This window comes from Nicotiana attenuata, chromosome 1 (genome assembly GCF_001879085.1).
Source record: "Nicotiana attenuata strain UT chromosome 1, NIATTr2, whole genome shotgun sequence".
NCBI classification, from domain to species: Eukaryota; Viridiplantae; Streptophyta; class Magnoliopsida; order Solanales; family Solanaceae; genus Nicotiana; species Nicotiana attenuata.
Genome location: NC_031989.1, coordinates 99,752,875 through 99,772,234, shown reverse-complemented (window position 1 = coordinate 99,772,234; position 19,360 = coordinate 99,752,875).

Below are 19,360 nucleotides of genomic sequence, written 5' to 3'. Positions count from 1 at the left end.
AACGTTACTATTGAAGGTCGTCGGAGTATGCCAAGTTTCACTTTATCTGCTGGTGTTTGCAGTTCGTAGAGAGAGAGGGAGAAAGGTAAAAGCGGCGCTGAAGTTCACCTCCTCAGGAATAATAGAGAAATTTGAAATTCAAAGGATCACAAAGCATAAGGCTTTGTCTTGAAGTACTAAAGATAGAATTTGTACGTTATGGAATTAGAGAATTTGAAATTTATGCAATTGTAAAATATAAAGAAAACCATTGCAAAAACAGTACACATGTTTATACAGGAATATGGAATTACTTTTTAAAATAGTTCAACTTATAAGATACAGACAAAACTTGTTCTTTGCATCGTTCCATTAACAATTAACATGAGAAGAACCAAACCATAAAACAACTCTTACAGGCTTAAAGAAACTAAAGTATATGATACAAAAACAGAAACTATCATTACTATATAAAAAACCAAAAAGAGATTGAAAAATGAAAACAATACCTCAGATACAAGAGCAGAAGAGGCAGTTCCACGTTTATGTGGCTCCACGGAAAGAAGAGTCTCTATGAGTGAGACTGCACTTTTAGTTGAATCATTAAAGGTTTCCGTCAAGGAAATAATGGGTAAAAGCTCGGAGTTCACTTCATCACGAATAATAGGCTAGGGAACTTAGGGTAGAGGAAAGGGTATTAATGAATAAGGGTATAATTGTCTTTTTAGTATATCTTATCAAGTTTATCGATTAACCGATAACCGAAGAGGATAAAATCGAAATCAAATCGATAACTCGATAAGGAAAATTTCGAAATCGATAAATCGATAAATCGATAACCGATATCGATAACCGATAACAAATAATCGATTCGATTTATCAATAAACCGACTCGAATGCACACCGCTACATCCAGTTCGGCAGTTTGAGGTCTCGAGTAAGCTTCATACTATATGTATCGACTTGCGTGCGCGCAGTCCAGGCGTGAAACCGAAAAGCTTTTATGTGAAAATATGAAAAATATAGTAATTTCTAGAGTTAAAATGTAGTTTTTACTTGACTTTGGTCAACATTTTTTGGTAAACGGACCCGGATATGTGTTCGACGATCCCGGAGGTCCGCGGTAAAATATGGACTTGGGCGTATGCCCGGAATTGAATTCCGAGGTCCCCTAGCCTTAGAAAATAATTTTTGAAGAAATTGTTGTGCTGGTTTTTAAAGGAATAAAATAAATGAATTAATGTTTGAACTCGTTGGTATTCGTGTTTTGGTTCTGGAGCCTGGTACAAGTTTGTTATGATATTTAAGTCCTATATGTGAAATTGGTGAGAATCGGAATTGATTTGACGTGATTTGGACGTCCGATGAAAAGTTAGAAAAATCATGAGTTTTGAAGGTTAAATTCATAGTTTTTTGCATGTTATTTTTGATGATTTTGATCGCATGAGCAAGTCCGTATGATATTTTTAGACTTGCGTGCAGTTTTGGTTTGGAGCACCGAGGGCTTGGGTGAGTTTCGGATAGGTTTAGGCTATGTTGCGCTTGTGTTTGGATGCTTCATCGTCGTTTCTTCAAGCAAAATGATAATCACATCGAAATTACGGAGCCATAGGAAAAAGAATCATCGAATTTGGACATCGCATGAGGAAGTTATGCTCATTTTTCGTGTCGAGAAAAATTGCTGGTTTTCTGGTGTGGTCGCAAATGCGAACTTTTTCATCGCAATTGCGATGCCAGTTCGCAAATGCGAACTTTTATCGCAAATGCGAGTTCTGCCAGCCCTGCCTTGTTCGCAAATTGCGAGGTTCTCAATTGCGAACCCTGGGTCGCAAATAAGACATCTGAGGCTTTGTTAAGTGAATGTTTGACGAGATTATCACCCATTTTTCAATTTTCTCAAACCCTAAACCTCTATATGGCGATTTCCAAAGACCCAAACTTCTCCAAATCATTGAGTAAGTGTCTCAATCATTTTAACTTTTGTGATTATATCTTAGATTTAACATCAAATTCATGAGAATCTAAAGGAAAATTTGGAATAATTGTGAAATCTTTCAAAAATATAAAATGATGATTTGAATGACCAAATGGTATCAAAATTAGATAATTTTTGTATGGGTGAACTCGTAGCGAATGGGTGTTCGGTGTTGTAAATTTATCGGGTTCCGAGGTTGCGGGCTCGGGTAGTTGACTTTTGTTTGACTTTTTGTCGAAATTGTATAAGAATCATAGTTTTGTCAATTGAAATTGTTTGATGTATTCAAGTCATTTTTGGCTAGATTGAGCCGAGCGTTGATGATCGGTAAAGGAAAAGCTAAATTGAGTACTGAATTGGCCGGATTGAGGTAAGTATCGTGCCCTAACCTCGTCTAGGGGACTTCCCTAATTTGAAATTGTTGTTATGTTCTTCGTAAATTGCCAACCTTAAACGAATTTTAGGTATCCTATATTAGTTGACATTTCCTTATTGAATTATTTGATTCATGTTAGCTTCCTTGTTGTTGAACTACATATTGTGGGATCGTTGCTTCAACTTATTTTCTCCCTGTTGAGCTATTCTTATTACGCTTAATATTCTCTATTGTGGTTATTCCTTGTGACTAGTTTTACCGGTCTCCTTGTGATCAAAAGTTCTTGAGTTGATTTACTTGTCGTGTTCTTGTATATATTGTCATTGTTGCTATGGTACTTTTTGTTGTAGTGGTGCACAAGGTTTCTACGTGCGGTGTTGATATTGTGATGCCACAAGGTTTCTGCCATGCGGTTATTGTTATGGGGTTGCACTAGTTTCTGCGTGCTATGCTACTATAACATACACGTAGTTGAACAATCCCATTGGATATGAAGTTCTCCTGATTTTGCTGAGTATTAGATGTACCCCTCGTCTACTTGTCATATATGTGTGAGTAGCTCTAGTTAGTAAGTGAGTTATCAGCGTGACCATGAGTTGTAATGAGGCACAGGATGCCAAGTGTTAGGTCAGGAATTGGGACCCGTAGGTGTAAGTTTTTTGAGGTTCGGTATTTCGTGGATGTCTGTTGGCTAAGACTTGAGGTGAACACTATTGTAGGTTATGAGTTATGCTTACCTTTACTGTATTGTGATTTAAGTTTTGGGTTTTGTGATTCGCCTCGCTCTTCTATGTCATTATTATGGTATTTCCGCTGTCACTTCTGCTTTTCTTCCCTTACTGTGGTTTTGTATGTGTTAGCCCATAGTGTGTAGTCTTAATATGTGCATACATTCATGTCCGTTGTTCTATGCTTATATTTGTATAGTTTATTAGACCGCTAGGTGTCTTGACTGTTCTCTCACTACTCCACCAGGTTAGTCTTGATACTTACTGGGCACCGCTATGGTGTGCTCATGCCTACTCTTCCTGCACATTTTTTTGTGGCAGATCCAGGTGTCGATCGTTAGTAGCTGTGCGGACCATGTTGAGGAGAACTCTAAGGTAAACCTGGTGCTGCGTTTGCAGGCTTCGGAGTCACCTCTTAACTTGTATCCAACTGTTTTTCACTCCTTTCCAAACAGTTTATATAGAAGTGGTAGCTAACTCTGTAGAGCTTATGACTTGTACTATCGGGTTTGGGACTCATGCTCATTGTATAAAGGATTCATTTCAAAAATTTTAAGAATGTTATTTATTATTGTTGTTCTTCTGTAAATATTAGGCTTACCTAGTCCTTAAGACTAGTGCCTGCCACGAAACCCAACAGAGGAGAAATTGGGTCATGACAAGTTGGTATCAAAGCTTTAGGTTCATAGGTGCTACGAGCCATAAGCAGGTTTTAGTAGAGTCTTGGGGATCGATATAGAGAACGTTCTGTACTTATCTTCGAGAGGCTTACAGAACTATTAGGATAATCTCACATTCTTCATTACTTATCGTGCGATATTGATTCAGACTCGAGAGATATAACTTATGTTCCTTTATATCCACTCGTGTGTAATATTACGCTCTTGGTGTCCGCTATGCGCCAGTTAGTTCGTGATGCTACATACAAGCTATGAAGGAGTCAGGGATGCTCAGGCATGCCTCGATGTGTTGTCCAGGACTGAAGATACAGAGTCATTGAGAGACTATTCAGTTGGTCGTATGGAGGCGCATTCGGTTTTCCGGCATCTGATTTGATGAGTGCGAGCTTTGGGAAGGTTTAATTTAGTTGACTGGTCGTCGCGATTGTGGCAAGGCCACAAAGTGGGTGTTGATTGGGAATAGTTGGTGGTATTGGAGTACCTTGTGATTTGTGTTGTCGAGCTTTGAATGTTTTGCGGATTATCAGACATTATTTTCTATGGCTTTGCGCCAAGTGGAGGATTTCAATAGCGGCGATTCAGATTGCAGAGTCAGATTTATATCAGATTTGGCCTGAGGTATGTGTTATGTGGTATTATGGGTTCCCAGATTTTGTGTATGACCAAGGTTTGAGATCTTGCACGGGATGATTTGGGGATTACAGTGTTTCCGTGTCATTAATGGATCTACATAACAGCATCAAGGGGATTCAGAGGAACAACTTCAGATTCACAGAAGGTCTATTCAGCGCAGGTGCCGTGGTTGCGGCAGGACCGGGGTGCTTCAAAGGAAATGCAATGGTTTATAAGCTTATGATCTACGGTTCGTGTTAGGATCACCTATATTTGGGAATTTGGATTGGGATTATTGTATATCGACTATCTGAAGAAATGGTCAGCTTCGTGGTGTTTGGGTCAGCATAGCGATGAAGTAATTGGTCCTTTGAATAGGAATTCTCTACTGGTATTTGTGGCAGCACCTGGATTGGACCGGTTGGTGTGACTCAGTTGAGTTAGGGAGGTGTAGTCCTGATGGCTTAGTTGCGAGCGGGCAGATATCGGAGAGTTCTTCGGTGGTTTGGCAACAGCTTGAGTTGGCTGTCTACTATGAGCGTAAGAAATATGTGGTATATTGTGGTTTTTCCTGGATCAGTATTTGGAAATTATAGAGTGTGGCACTATTGGCTATCATATGTGAGAGTGTGTGCATTTTTTGGAAAGGACCTTGAGTTTTGGTTTGCGGTGGTGGCTAGTAAGCATGGTGATTACTGGGTTTTTGAGGTTTTTGAGGTTCATGTTTTGTTACGCGCCAGAAATCCTATATGGGTGCTTTAGCAGAGATGATAGGGTGTGAGTAATATATCAGTCGTTCAATTTGCGTAGTTTGAGTTGGGTATGGAAATCCTGGTATTCCTGAGGTTTGGGGCTAGATGCCCTCATATGGGGACTATTTCCGTTTGCGGGATTGTGAAGAAAATGTTGAGAATGGGGTAATTAGTAGCATGTATTATGATAGGTACTGTGGATCTTTTTGAAGAATATTTATCTAATTGGGAAAGATCAGGATTTGGTTGTGCGCTATTTGGTAGGATCAGCGAGATTATGTATGTCGTGTCAGATCAAGTTTGTGTGCCTCTACTGAGATTGTCATTTTGGTATGTGATCACGCAGAAGGGATATTTATCTGTGCCCTAGCCTATGTTATGTGCTCTACTCTTTATGTTAAGGTTGTATGATTATACCCCACGCATGTTGTAAACTCTGTTCAGGCCTTATGGCGAGGCGGACGAGATAGCCCTCGTGATGTTTGATTTGCTCCTTTCACCTTATAGGTGCTTGCTTCTCTCATATTTATTACTTCTATTCATTGTTCCCAAGTTCCTTGTGCACTCTGCTGTGCTTGATAGCAATCTTTATGTGATCAGTGGACCGAGCCATTTTGGCTTGATGAGTATTTAGGAGTGGGCTGCGCGCCACAGCGGACTGTTAGTGGGGTACTTTCATTGTGTTTATTTGGTGTTTGTTTTTCCCTCTGTGGGACGATTTGATGAAACACGAAATCATTCTTGTTGCACACATTTTATACTTGTTTACTTCATTCTACACTTAGGCTTTCCCTATTTGTGCTGCATAATTTAGTTTGTTGGTTTGGTTGTACGATCTGTGTAGTGTGAGAATCCGTGTGGTTCCATGGTGAGTTGTTAGTTGGGCTGCTTGTACTGGCTGAGATGAGGTTCTTAGACATGAGATTGTACTATGATATTTGGGGGTGAGGAGTTCTGGATGTATGTGGTTGTTTTTGCTAAGAGTTGGGTAATGGCCCTTGGCGGGCCAAGAGAGTTTCTTCACTTGTTGACTTCATGAGCAGCTATGAAATCCGCCATGTTTCTTTATACAATGGGCAGTGTTATGGAGGTCCGGAACAGGTTTTTCCAATGTGAGGTGTATTGCCGCCATCCAGGATGTTATTTGAACAACTATGGTGGTCAGAGGTTATTGCTTCGGGAATTTGAGTTGTGTGGAACAACATGTGCTTGTATTCTGGATTGGAATTTTTGGCTCGATTACAGCTTGTTCAGGTTCATCGCAGTGGGATTGTGGGATTCGGGTCCTATGATGAATTTCAGACGTTGAGGTTTTGGGTTCTGTCATAAGGTTATGGACTAAGGAATGAGGTGAGACCATCAGTTAAGTTGCATTGTCAGTCCTACAATAGGTTTGGGTGATGGGAATCGCCCCGGGGTGTATGTATGAGGAGCTTATGCAGTGTTCGATGGCTTTGGAACGACTCCGGGCACGTTCGAGGACGAACGTATGTTTAAGTGGAGGAGGATGTAACGACCCGACTGGTTGTTTTGAGAATTTTTCATCTGGTTCGCAGTTTGAGGTCACGAGTAGCTTCATACTATGTGTATCGACTTGCGTGCGCAGTCCGGGCGTGAAATCGAAAAAGCTTTTATGGTGAAAATATAAAAAATATAGTAATTTCTAGAGTTAAAATTGGTTTTTAGTTGACTTTGGTCAACAGTTTCGGTAAACGGACCCCGGATCTGTGTTCCGACAATCCCGGGAGGTCCGCGGTAAAATATGGGACTTGGCATATGCCCGGAATTGAATTCCGAGGTCCCTAGCCTTAGAAAATAATTTTTGAAGAAAATTGTTGTGCTGGTTTTAAAGGAAATAATAAATGAATTAATGTTTGAACTCGTTGGTATCGGCCCGTATTTTGATTCCGGAGCTTGGTACAAGTTTGTTACGATATTTAAGTCCTATCGGTGAAATTTGGTGAGAATCGGAATTGATTTGAACGTGACATGGACGTTCGGTTTGAGAAGTTAGAAAATTATGAGTATTGAGGTTAAAATTCATAGTTTTTTGATATTATTTTTGATGATTTGATCGCACGAGCAAGTCCGTATGATATTTTTAGACTTGCGTGCATGTTTGGTTTGGAGCAACGAGGGCTTGGGTGAGTTTCGGATAGGTTTAGGCTATGTGCGCTTGTTTTTGTATGCTTCATCGTCGTTTCATCAAGCAAAAATGATACTACATTGAGAAAATGAAATCCAAATTCTGTTTTTATTGAACCATTAGATCTGTAATCGAATTAACGGAGCCATAGGAAAAAGAATCATCGAATTTGGACATCGTATGAAGAAGTTATGCTCATTTTCGTGTTGGGAAAAATTCCTGATTTCTGGTGTGGTTCGCAAATGCGAACTTTTTCATCGCAACTGCGATGCCAGTTTGGCAAATGCTACACTTTTTGTCGCAAATGCGACTCTGCAGCCCTGCCTTGTTCGCAAATTGTGAGCGATTTCACAATTGCGAACCTGGGTCGCAATGCGACATCTGAGGCCTGTTAAGCGACATTTTTGACGAGATTTTTACCCTTTTTTCAATTTTCTCAAACCCTAAACCCTCCATAGGCGATTTTCCAAAGACCCAAACTTCTCCAAATCATTGGGTAAGTGTTTTCTAATCAATTTCCAGCTTATATTTTGTGATTATATCTTAGATTAACATCAAATCATGAAATCTAAAGGAAAATTTGGGAAAAATTGTGAAATCTTTCAAAAATATAATTATGATGATTTGAATGACCAAATGGTATCGGAATTAGATAATTTTTTGTATGGATGATTTGTAGCGGAATGGGTGTTCGGGTTTTGTAAATTTTGTCGGGTTCCGGGTGCGGGCTCCGGGAGTTGACTTTTTGCAAATTATAAGAATTATAGTTTTGTCATTGAAATTGTTTGATGTATTAAGTCATTTTTGGCTAGATTGAGCAGAGCGTTGATGAATCACTAAAAGGAAAAACTAAATTGAGTACTGAATTGGGCCGGATTGAGGTAAGTATCTTACCTAACCTCGTGTGGGAGACTTCCCCTTAGGATGAGTCTTCTCTTATATTTGATTGTAGTCCGTGTACGCGAGGTGACGAGTGTCGTGTTCGACGTTATTTGTAGAAAGTTGGCCTTTTAGAGTTTCTTAGGTCCTTGTATTCACTGAGCTATGAAGTCGTTCTTGATATGATCGAGCTTCCATTTACTAGTTTTCACCTCCCACATGTTTTTAATTGGAATTAATTGCTTTATTGATTCATTCTTATTGCCTACTTGACTCTTATTTTGCATAATTGAACATTTTTACCTCTTCTATTGTCATGCTATCTTTCATAACTGCTGTCTTTATTGGAAACCATTATTATCTCTCCTGTAATTGTTTAGTCTTAATTGAGGTTATGAATTATCTTCCCGCTGCTCACCCTTAATTGAAATTGTTGTAATATTCTTCGTAAATTGCCCAACCTTAAACGAAGTTTAGGTATCCTATATTTAGTTGACATTACCTTATCTGGAATTATTTGATTCGTGTTAGCTTCCTTGTTGTTGAACTACATATTGTGGGATTGTTGCTTCACATTATTTTCTCCCTTGTTGAGATGTTCTTATTATGCTTAATATTCTCTATTGTGGTTATTCTTTGTGAGCTAGTTTTACCGTCTCCTTGTGATGGAAAGTTCTCGAGTTGATTTACTTGTCGTGTTCTTGTATATATTGTCATTGTTGTTGTGGTACTTGTTATGGTGGTGCACCAGGTTTCTGTCGTGCGGTTGTTGATATTGTGATGCACGAGGTTTCTGCCGTGCTATTGCTACTATTGACATATTGCACATGCGGCGCGGCAAGGCGGGATATGTAAGTATATATATATATATATATATATATATATATATATATATATATATATATATATATATGTGGGTTGCGCATGTGGCGTGACAAGGTGGGAAAATTATGATGCACGTGTGGCGAAATAAGGTGGGCACTTATTATGTTATTATTTGCACACGTGGCGAGACAAGGTGGGCTATGTCAGGGGTTGATTGTGATGATTTGTGATGGCTTGGGGGCATTCTTGCTGTTTGATATTGTGTTGTGGTATGCTTACCTGTATGAGTTTTTTCTCGTGGAAGTTGTGAGAAAACATCTTACGTGCCGTCCGTTCTTTTCCTTATGCTTATTAGCTGGTATGAACTATGTTAAAGCACTTGCACAAGCATGCACGTAGTTGAACACTCCCATTGGATATGATGTTCTCTTGATATTACTGGGCATAGATGTACACCCTCGTCTACTTGTCATATATGTAAGAGTAGCTCTAGTTAGTAAGTGATTTATCAGCGTGACCATGAGTTGTGATGGGGGCACAGGATGCCAAGTGTTAGGGTTCAGGTATTGGGACCCGTGAGCTGTAAGTTGTTCGAGGTTCGGTATTTCGTGGAGTCTGTTTGCTAAGACTTGATGTGAACACTATCGTAAATTCTGAGTTATTTCGTACCTTTACTGTATTTGTGATTTAAGTTTTGGGTTTGTGATTTCGCTCGCTCTTCTATGTCATTATTATGGTATTTCCGCTGTCACTTGCTATTTTTCTTTCCTTACTGTGATTGTTGTATTGTTAGCCATAGTGTGTAGTCTTTATATGTATACATCATGTTCCGTTGTTCTTATGCTTATATTTGTACAGTTTATTAGACCAGTATGTGTCTTGACTGTTCCTCGTCACTACTCCACCGAGGTTAGTCTTGATACTTACTGGGCACCGCTGTGGTGTGCTCATGCTACTCTTCTGCACATTTTTGTTGTTTAGATCCAGGTGTCGATCGTTAGTAGCTGTGCGGACCATTGCTGAGGAGACTCTAGGTAAACCTTATGCTGCGTTCGCAGGCTTTGGAGTCACCTTCTTACTTGTATTCAACTGTTTTCACTCCTTTCCAAGCAGTTTATATAGAAGTGGTAGCTAACTCTGTAGAGCTTATAACTTGTACTACCGGGTTTTGGGACTATGCTCATTGTATAAAGGATTCATTCTAGAAAATTTATAAGAGGTTATTTATTATTGTTGTTCTTCTGTAAATATTAGGCTTACCTAGTCCTTAAAATTAGGTGCCGTCATGAAACCCAACAGAGGAGAAATTGGGTCGTGACAACACTGTTCAAAATCCGAAAAATATTCCATGTTGAAGTTTGAATTTTTGACATGTGAACTTCTAACATAACATGCTGGAATTTCATAATGTGCTGTAGTTCCAACATAATATGCTGGAAGTTCATACACAGTTGTTTTGATCTCCAGTATATTATTTTGGAACTTTTTCGTGTGTTGGAATTCTAGCATAATATGTTGGAAGTTTATACATATGTGCTCCAATTTCCAATATACTATGTTGGAACTTTCCGTGAGCTGGAGTTCCAAAATAATTTGCTGGAAGTTCATTCACATGTGTTTCAATCTCCAGTATATTATTTTATACGATTAAAACTAGGACTACCCGATTTTGCTATTTAATCGAGACTTGGGGAATGTATCGAAGGTCGTCCCCATAGGAGATCAGACCGAGGCACAAGGACAAAGTACCGAGTTCGGAATTTGAGGTACTTGTCGAGATCGAAGCCAGTAAGAATCAAAACCAAACAGGGTAGACATCGATCAAGACCGAAGATAACACAACAAGCGAGATATTCGTGTCTGGTCGACAATTATGGAGGAAATCTCGGAATGGATCGAATCAAGAGCGATTGTTTAGCTAATCATGGGATTTCCTTATGTAATTAGAGTTATACCATAAGTAGAGTTCCTCTACTATATAAAGGAGAGTTCTAATCATTTGTAAGACACATTATTGACACATATCAAAGCAATATAACACTCTCTTTCGCTTATATATTCATGTTTATCAGTTTACTTTCTGCTTTATCATATCAGTATCAGTTAGTTCGAGGGCACTCTAGCTCGAGGGCTGAATTTCAACACTGGTTTGCTTTACTTTATTGTTAATTTCTATTACTAATCTTCATATCTATCAATTGGTATTGGGTGAAATCACGTGTTCTTAAAACCACATTATAAATTTAATTGTTATCCAATTTTAAGCGTTAGCAGTTTGGCGCCCACCTGGGCTAAGGATAATGGTGATTACTTAATATTGATTCGAACAACACACACTTCTTTACGCTTTCTCTCGTAAGTGCTTTGATTTCAGGATAAACATGTCAAACTCACAAGAAGCACCCACATATGGTGACAACGGCCTCGGATTTCATGGGGAAAATGACAATATAGCCGCCCTAGGGATCGAAGTTCCTCAGGATGACCTCGAAGGAGTACCAATTGCAAATCCCGTCGATGTCAGTTCACATGTCGCCCTAAATGCCACTGTGGGCGCTGATCCCGAAGGTAGCGTACGCTAGGAAGTTCGATCAGGTGGTCGAGGTACACAGGGCGGAGAAGATGGTGGGGTCAGCCTTCAGCTAATATTTGAGATGCTACAAGCTCTGCAAGCTGCTATAGCACAACTGTAAAACTACAACCATGTACCAAGTGGGGTCGAACCTGAGCCCCCACTATAAGTTGGTTATAGCGCCGAACCTGTACCAGAGAGATCGAACGCCAATGAATCGGGGACAGACCCCGCCATTATGAAAATGCTCGAGGAGCTCACTAAACGGATTGAATCAGGAAAAAAGAAAATCGAGGCAAATGAAAAAAAGTTAGAAACATACAACTCCCGGTTTGACCAAATACCGGGGTCACCACCGATTCTAAAGGGTTTGGATTCGAAAAAGTTCGTACAGAACCCTTTCCCTCTAAGTGCGTCTCCGAAGCCCATCCTGAAAAAATTTCGCGATGCCAGGAATTCCCAAATACAATGAGACCACCGACCCTAATAAGCATGTCACTTCTTATACATGCGCAATAAAGGGGAATGACTTAGAAGATGATGAGATTGAATCTGTCCTACTGAAAAAGTTGTGAGAATGATCAGGGTCGAGGATGATCAATTCGGGACCCCTTCCGGTTTCGCTTACCCAAATAGGCCCGCCGACAGAATTCAAAGGGATATCGACAGAGAACCTCGATCAAATAGAGATCGGTATCAACCATACAGTGCAGATCGTAGAAACAGTGGCCCAGGACGTAATCCTATTCGAAATGATCGAAGGAATGATCGAGGATAGAGCTCCCGAGGGCATGAGTAAAAGTGGCTTTAATAAGCATGTCGATCCCACAAAAGCACCACGACTATCAGAATATAACTTCAGCATCGACGCATCGGGTATTGTATCAGCCATTGGACGGATCAAGGATACTAGATGGCCCAGACCCCTACAGTCCGATCGAGTTCAAAGGAACCCCAATCAAATACGCAAATACCATGGTACCCATGGTCATAGAACCGAAGACTGCAGATAGCTAAGGGAGGAGGTGGCCCGTCTATTCAACGAGGGTCACCTTCGAGAATTCTAGAGCGATCGAGCTAAAAATCACTTTAGAGATAGGGATGCAAACAGGAAAAACGAGTAGGAAGAACCATAACACGTGATTCACATGATCGTTGGTGGGGATGATATTCCACAAGGGCCTGTGTTCAAACGCACCAAGGTGTCGATCACCAGGGAAAAACGAACTCGAGACTATATACTAGAAGGCACTTTGTCATTCAATGACGAGGAAGCATAAGGGATCTAACAACCCCACAATGATGCAACGGTAATCTCTATTCTTATGAATACAATTCAGGTTAAACGTGTTTTAATTGATCCAAGGAGCTCGGCCAAATATTATTCGATCGAGGGTCGGGAGCAGCTCGGCCTACAGGATCATATCGTTTCTGCAGCTCGAGTTCTCAATTGTTTCAACATGGCAAGTGAACAACTAAAGGTGAAATCATCTTACTAGTAAATATAGCCGGAACTATTCAAGAAACAAAGTTCCATGTAATCGAGGGTGATATGAGATACAACGCCCTGCTCGGAAGACCCTGGATTCACAACATGAGGGCGGTCCCTTCAACCCTTCACCAAGTGCTGAAATTCTCAACACCGGATGGAGTAAAAATGGCGTATGGAGAACAACATGCTTCTAAAGAGATGTTCAGGGTCGATGATGTAATACCGGTATCGGTGCTTTCATCAACAAATGGATCGGAGTCCAAAGGAAAACAGGAATCTAAATAGCAACCACAAGCATCAGCCTCGGCTCAGTCAGAGAAGCAGGGAACAAATGAGGAAGATGACGACTGGATCCCTCGATCATTCATAATTTCCGAGGATTACGACGCCACCAAATCGATAATCGAAGAGATGGAACAAGTCATTCGGGTCGAATACCTGCCCGAGCGAAAGGTATACCTGGGCACACGATTAACTCCCGAGCTCAGGAAAGACTGATTCAATTTATTTTAGATAACATGGATTGCTTTGCTTGGTCCCATCTAGATATGACAGGAACCCACTGGAGATCACTACACATCGGCTGAGCTTGGACCCGAAGTTTCGCCCACTAAAATGAAAGATAAGCCCCCGGTCCGAGGTAAAACATGCACTCATCAAGGACGAGGTAGCCAAACTTCTCATGATAGGATCCATTCGGGAGGTAAAATATCTCGAATGGTTAGCAAACGTAGTTGTAGTCCCTAAAAAGGGAAATAAACTTAGAATGTGCGTAGACTATAAGGATTTGAACAAAGCATGCCCTAAAGATTCCTTCCCTTTGCCGAATATCGATTGCATGATCGATGTCACTGCCGGCCACGAGATCCTTAGTTTTCTCGATGCCTACTCCGGGTATAATCAGATACAAATGAACCCAGAGGATCAGGAAAAGACTTCGTTCATCACTAAATATGGCACCTATTGTTATAACGTAATGCCTTTTGGACTAAAAAATGCTGGTGCTACTTATCAACGCTTAGTAAATCGAATGTTCAAAGAACAAATAGGTAACCAATGGAGGTTTATATTAACGATATGCTAGTTAAGTCCCTGCGAGTAGAGGACCATTTGAAATATTTGCAGGAGACCTTCGACATACTAAGGAAGTACAACATGAAGCTCAACCTTGAGAAATGTGCATTCAGGGTCGGTTCGGGTAAGTTCCTCGGCTTTATGGTATCAAATCCGGGAATTGAGATCAACCCCGATAAAATCAAGGCAATCGAAGACATCACAATCGTGGATAATGTTAAGGCCGTACAAAGGTTAAAAGGCCCCATAGCCGCCCAAGGACGATTCATTTCGAGGTCCTCAGATAGAAGTCACCAGTTCTTCTCGCTACTTAAAGAGAAGAACAATTTTGCATGGACCTCGGAATGCCAACAAGCATTGGAAGAACTAAAACGGTACCTCTCGAGCCCGCACTGCTTCATTCTCCGAAAGCGGACGAACAACTCTAGTTATACTTAGCAGTCTCGGAAATCGCGATAAGTGGGGTCCTAGTTCGAGGAGAGCAAGGTACGCAATTTCCTGTTTACTATGTTAGTCGAACCTTAGGTGAGGCCGAGACTCGGTACCCACACTTAGATAATTAGCGCTTGCTCTAATAAGTGCCTCTAGAAAATTAAAACCATATTTTCAATGTCACCCAATTTATGTGGTGATTACCCATCCCCTTCGAAATATTTTGCTTAAGCCCGAACTCTCGGGCCGATTGGCCAAATAGGCCGTCGAGATCAGCGGGTACGATATCGAGTAACAACCCGAACGGCCATCAAGTCTCAAATCTTGGAAGACTTCATGGCCGACTTCATGCCAGCCCTCATACCCGAGGGCAAAAAGGAACTTTTACTAAAATCGGGTACATCGTCAGGGGTGTGGACCCTCTTCACTGACGGTGCCTCGAACATGAAGGGGTCCAGGCTAGGCATCATTTTAAACCCACCCACAGGTAATACAATTAGACAATCCATCGAGGCCGAGTATGAGGCCATTATTGCAGGTCTCGAGCTAGCTAATAGTTTGGGAGCAGAGGTCATCGAGGCCAAATGTGACTCCCTACTTGTGGTAAACCAAGTCAACAGAACTTTCAAGGTTCGAGAAGACCGAATGCAGAGGTACTTGGACAAACTACAGGTGGCTCTACATCGATTTAAAGAATGGACCCTACAACACGTACCTCGAGAGCAAAACAGTGAGGTCGATGCCCTTGCAAATTTGGGGTCATCGATCGAAGATGACGAGCTTAGCTCGGGGACTGTCGTACAACTTTCGAAGTCAGTAATCAAAGAAGTCCAAGCCGAAATAAACTCCACTAGTCTGACCTGGGTTTGGAGGAATAAGTATATCGAATACCTAAAGAAAAGGAAGCTTCCATCTGACCCTATGGAATCGAGGACTCTACGCACGAAGGCGCACGATTCACATTGGCCGAGGACGGAACACTGTATTGAAGGATGTTCGATGGACCGTTGGCAATATGTTTGGGTCTAGGAGATACCGACTGCGTCCTACGGGAAATTCACGAAGGCACTTACGGAAATCATTCCGGTACCGAGTCATTGGTTCACAAAGTCATCAGAGCAGGATACTATACGGTCGATATGGAAAAAGAGACAAAAGAGTTTGTTCGAAAGTGCAACAAATGTCAAAGGTATGCGCCAATAATTCCAACCCAGGGAGCAACTCCACTCAGTCCTATCCCCATGGCCGTTCATGAAATGGGCAATGGACATCGTCGGCTGACGAGGCCAATGTGTATAAGATTTTGCTACTCGTACTATGTCAAATTCTAGTATAGTTTATGATATCGTCCCACAGAGATTAGAGAATCTAGCTGCAAACTTATAATATTCTTACTACTATTTGAGAGAATTGAATTAATGATGTATTGTTTGTTGAAAATTTAAATTGCTTAAGTTGAAACAAAATAACTTTCGGAAGATTTATATTTAAAAAGAGTTGTGTCACGACCCAAACCCCGGTCATGACGGCGCCCAACACATTTCTAGGCAAGACCGACCATTTACGCAACCTTAGCCAAATAATCTAAATAAATAAATAAATGTTCACTACTATAATACCAATTTAGTGCGAAAATTCTGATATAATCTCTAACATTCGAAAACAACCCCAAAAAAAAATACTAAATAGTTCACAGAATCTGGTGTCACGAACATGAGCCTCTAGAAGCAGATTATTCACCTATTACAAGTCCGACTAGAAAAATAGTACGAATAAAATAATAAAAGATAGAAGGGAAAGATCAAGGTTGCGAACGCCATGCAGCTACCTCGACACTCCCAGATAATTGCTGCTCAGCTAACAAGCCCTCACTCACCCTTTGGTGTACCTGGATCTGCACACAAGGTGCAGGGAGTATTGTGAGTACTTCCAACTCAGAAAGTAATAAATATAAATAAGGTATGAGGATAAGAAATCCTAAATAAACACAAAGTAAAGCTAAAAATTCCATTAAGCAGCAATGCAGTTAGAATAAACATCATAACAGATGAAGAAATAAGTGACAATTAAATATGCAATGCAACACATAAACTGGTACCTCCAGTACCCCGCTGCGGCCGTGCAGCCCGCTCCATTTATTTAACGTCGACGGCGCTCACTGGGGGTGTGCAGACTCCGGGAGGGGCCCGTTACGGCCCAAGCGCAGTAATAAGCCATCTCGTGGCATCAATCAGGTCCTTGACCTCATATCAATATCATTATAATACTGCTGCGGCGTGCAGCCCGATCCCCTACTCAGTCCAAAAATCACACAATAGTATAAAAATATTCAATCCAAACTTCATTTAAAAATATTAACTTAATTTCTAATTTAAGAAAATGGCTGAGATTTCAAACACAGTATTAAATACCAGGACTGAGTTTAATATTTATAAATATGGTAAGAAACCTATTAAAATAATCCCTGAAGGATTCGAGTAGTTGGCACGAAGCCCAATTATGACAATTAATCCATTTTTATAAGGATATTACAATCTACAATCAAATAGGTATCAATTTTATTAAGCGGGACGGACCAAGTCACAATCCCTGACGGTGCTCTACCCCACGCCCGTTATCCGGCGTGCAAGTCACCTCACATAGCATTACGTTATGCAAATTCGGGGTTTCAAACCCTCAACACAGCATTTACATTTATTACTAACCTCAAGCCGGCCAAGGTCCTAGCTTGCTATGCCCTTGCCTTTCGAATTCACCTCTTCGTGCGTCAAATCTGACCAAAACCACAACGAATACGTCACAATATGCTAAGGGAATATAACCCAATCGAAAAGACTCGAAAAACATCGAAAATCACGAAGTTGGCAAAACCCGAGCCCCGGGCCCACGTCTCGAAAAATTATAATTTTACATCACCGGATTCCTTATCTCGCCACGAGTCTATACATATAAAGAACACCAAAATCGGAGTCCAAATGACCCCTCAAATTCCCATTTTTGTTCTCTTAGGTTTCAAGCCCTAAACCACCATTTTTGACCTTAATTCCTTGAGTTTCAGTGGAATTTCATGTATTTGCATGATAAAATTGTGTTCTAAGTCCAAGAATTCTTACCTGATCGAAGTCCTTGAATTTCCTCTTCAAACTCAAGAACACCCCAAGTCCGATGTTAAAAATATGTTTTCTGTAAAATTTCGCGAAGGGATTAAAACCCACTTCTGATCAGTTATTTCCGCTTCTGCGGTCCTTTGTCGCTTTTGCGACTACCGCATCTGCGGTTATTTTTCCGCTTCTGCGGAATCTTCTAAAAATCCAAAACCGCTTCTGCGGTCTCTCGTCCGCATCTGCGGCTTCGCAGATGCGGCTTCCCTAACCGCTTCTGCGAAAACAGCACCAGGCCCAAAAGTCGCTTCTGCGATCCTCCCTTCGCCTCTGCGTGACCGCTTCTGCGGTCCATTTCCAGAGAAGCGAAAATACCAGATACCAGATATGAACCTGCAATCTCCAACTTCAATTTTCATCCCGTTAACCATCCGAAATCACCCCGAGGCCCCCAGGACCTCAGCCAAAGGTACCAACACATCTTAAAACATTATTCAAACTTGCTCCAATCATCAAAACACCTCAAACAACGCTAAAACCATCATTTTTCATCGAATTCAAGCCTAAGTTCTTCCAAAACTTCCAAAACACGCATTCGATCAAAAACCCAACCAAAACATCTCCGAATGACCTGAAATTTTGCACACTCATCCCAAATCACCTAACGAAACTACTGCAGCTCTCGGAATTCCATTCCGACCCTCGGATCAAAATCTCACCTATCGACCGGAATTCGCTAAAATTCTAACTTTGCCAATTCAAGCCTAATTCTACTCCGGACCTCCAAAATCACTTTTGATCACACTCCTAAGTCACAAATCATCCCCCGAAGCTAACCAAATCATCGGAATTCAAATCCGAGCCCTCTAACACAAAAGTCAACATCCGGTTGACTTTTCCAACTTACGCCTTCTTAAAAGAGACTAAGTGTCTCATTTCTTATCAAAACCATTCCAAACCAACCCTAACACATCAAATACTGACAATGAAACATGAAGAAGCATGACATGGGGAAAACGGGGCGGTAGCTCACGTGACGACGGATCGGGTCGTCACATCCTCCCCAACTTAAACAAACGCTCGTCCTTGAGTGGGTCAAGAAACATACCTGAAGTCTCAAATAGGTGAGGATATCTGCTCCGCATCTCCTGCTCGGTCTCCCAGGTAGCCTCCTCCACGGGCCGACCTCTCCACTGCACTTTCACTGATGCAACATCCTTTGATCTCAACTTCCGAACCTGACGACCCAAAATGGCTGCTGGCTCTACCTCATAAGTCAAGTCACCCTCCAGCTGAACTGTATTGAAATCTAAAACGTGGGACGGGTCCCCAATGTACTTCCGGAGCATAGACACATGAAAAACTGGATGCACGCCCGACAAGCTAGGTGGCAAGGCAAGCTCATAAGCCACCTCCCCAATGCTCTTAAGTACCTCTAAAGGCCCGATGAACCGCGGACTCAGCTTCCCTTTCTTCCCGAATCTCATAACACCCTTTGTGGGTGAAACCTTCAGCAAGACTTTCTCACCAATCATATAGGACACATCACGGACCTTCCTGTCCGCATAACTCTTCTGTCTCGACTGCGCTGTACGGAGTCTCTCCTGAATCACCTTCACCTTCTCCAATGCCTCCTGAACCAAATCTGTCCCCAACAACCTAGCCTCCCCGGGCTCGAACCAACCAACTGGATATCTACACTGCCTCCCATACAAGGCCTCATACGGTGCCATTTGA